Source organism: Schistocerca gregaria, unplaced genomic scaffold (genome assembly GCF_023897955.1).
Source record: "Schistocerca gregaria isolate iqSchGreg1 unplaced genomic scaffold, iqSchGreg1.2 ptg000227l, whole genome shotgun sequence".
NCBI lineage: Eukaryota > Metazoa > Arthropoda > Insecta > Orthoptera > Acrididae > Schistocerca > Schistocerca gregaria.
The window spans coordinates 1,668,794-1,671,647 of NW_026061746.1; positions in this window are offsets into that span (position 1 = coordinate 1,668,794).

Sequence of the window (2,854 nt, forward strand, 5' to 3'; positions counted from 1 at the left end):
TATTACATCAACTTAGAAGCTTCATCTGTGTTCTACTACGATGCTTTTAGTTTCTCAGCATACCGCAGCACGCGACATAGTTTTCCAGACTATAAGCGCAACCGTTTCAGAGAGAAGAGCGGCCAATGTGACGATCTGGCTTTAAGTCGATTCGATAACAAATGACGAAAAAGGACGGATTTCTCAGGTTATTACTACATATGAACACTTTTCACATTCTCCCGTGCAACTCGGATGCTAGTCCCCCTTTCATGCAGAATCTTAAGGTCCTAGCTCATGTCCAAGGCACCAAAGCCAGCTAAAAGGTCCATATTCAATACCTATAACTTAAATTGTACTACTTCTTACTGGCTATTACATCAACTTAGAAGCTTGATCTGTGTTCTACTATGGTGCTTTTAGTGTCTCCTCACACCGCAGCACGCGACATAGCTTTGCAGACGATAAGTACAACCGTTTCAGAGAGAAGAGCGGCCAATGTGACGATCTGGCTTTATGTCGATTCGATAACAAATGACGAAAACGGACGGATTTCTCAGGTTTTTACAACATATGAACACTTTTCACATTCTCCCGTGCAACTCGGCTGCTAGTCCTCCTTTCATGCTGAATCTTATGGTCCTAGCTCATGTCCAAGGCACCAAAGTCAGCTTAAAAGTCAATAATCGATTCCTAAAACTTGAATTGTACTACTTCTTACTGGCTATTGCATCAACTTATATGCTTCATCTGTGTTCTACTATGGTGATTTTAGTGTCTCCACATACCGCTGCACGCGACATAGCTTTGAAAACGATATGTACAACCGTTTCAGAGAGAAGAGAGGCCGATGTGACGATCTGGCTTTAAGTCGATTCGATAACAAATGACGAAAACGGACGGATTTCTCAGGTTTTTACTACATATGAACACTTTTCACATTCTCCCGTGCAACTCTGCTGCTAGTCCTCCTTTTATGCAGAATCTTAAAGTCCTAGCTCATGTCCAAGGCACCAAAGCCAGCTAAAAAGTCAATAATCGATACCTAAATCTTGAATTGGACTACTTCTTACTGGCTATTACATCAACTTAGGAGCTTCATCTATGTTCTACTATGGTGCTTTTAGTGTCTCCGCATACCGCAGCACGCGACATAGCTTTGCAGACGATAAGCACAACCGTTTCAGAGAGAAGAGCGGCCAATGTGACGATCTGGCTTTAAGTCGATTCGATAACAAATGACGAGAACGGACGGATTTCTCAGGTTTTTACTACATATGAACACTTTTCACATTCTCCCGTGCAACTCGGCTGCTAGTCCTCCTTTCATGCAGAATCTTAAGGTCCTAGCTCATGTCCAAGGCACCAAAGCCAGCTAAAAAGTCAATAACCGATACCTAAAACTTGAATTGTACTACTTCTTACTGGCTATTACATCATCTTAGGAGCTTCATCTGTGTTCTACTATGGTGCTTTTAGTGTCTCCGAATTCCGCAGTACGCGACATAGCTTTGCAGACGATAAGTACAACCGTTTCAGAGAGCAGAGCGGCCAATGTGACGATCTGGCTTCAATTCGATTCGATAACAAATGACGAAAACGGACGGATTTCTCAGGTTTTTACTACATATGAACACTTTTGACATTCTCCCGTGCAACTCGGCTGCTAGTCCTCCATTCATGCAGAATCTTAAGGTCCTAGCTCATGTCCAATGCACCAAAGCCAGCTAAAAAGTCAATAATCAATACCTAAAACTTGAATTGTACTACTTCTTACTGGCTATTACATCAACTTACAAGCTTCATCTGTGTTCTACTACGGTGCTTTTAGTTTCTCCGCATACCGCAGCACGCGACACAGTTTTGCAGACGATAAGTACAACCGTTTCAGAGAGAAGAGAGGCCAATGTGACGATCTGGCTTTAAGTCGATTCGATAACAAATGACGAAAACGGACGGATTTTTCAGGTTTTTACTACATATGAACAATTTTCACATTCTCCCGTGGAACTCTGCTGCTAGTCCACCTTTCATGCAGAATCTTAAGGTCCTAGCTCATGTCCAAGGCACCAAAGCCAGCTAAAAGGTCCATATTCAATACCTAAAACTTGAATTGCACTACTTCTTACTGGCTATTACATCAACTTAGAAGCTTCGTCTGTGTTCTACTATGGTGCTTTTCCTGTTTCCGCCTACGGCAACACGCGACATAGCTTTGCAGACGATAAGCACAACCGTTTCAGAGAGAAGAGCGGTCAATGTGACGATCTGGCTTTAAGTCGATTCGATAACAAATGACGAAAAAGGACGGATTCCTCAGGTTATTACTACATATGAACACTTTTCACATTCTCCCGTGCAACTCGGCTGCTAGTCCTCCTTTCATGCAAAATCTTAAGGTCCTAGCTCATGTCCAAGGCACCAAAGCCAGCTAAAAGATCCATATTCAATACCTAAAACTTGAATTGCACTACTTCTTACTGGCTATTACATCAACTTAGAAGCTTGATCTGTGTTCTACTATGGTGCTTTTAGTGTCTCAGCATGCCGCAGCACGCGACCTAGCTTTGCAGACGATAAGTACAACCGTTTCAGAGAGAAGAGCGGCCAATGTGACGATCTGGCTTTAAGTCGATTCGATAACAAATGACGAAAAAGGGCGGATTTCTCAGGTTATTACTACATATGAACACTTTTCACATTCTCCCGTGCAACTCGGCTGCTAGTCCTCCTTTCATGCAGAATCTTAAGGTCCTAGCTCATGTCCAAGGCACCAAAGCCAGCTAAAAGGTCCATATTCAACACCTAAAACTTGAATTGTACTACTTCTTACTGGCTATTACATCAACTTAGAAGCTTGATCTGTGTTCTACTA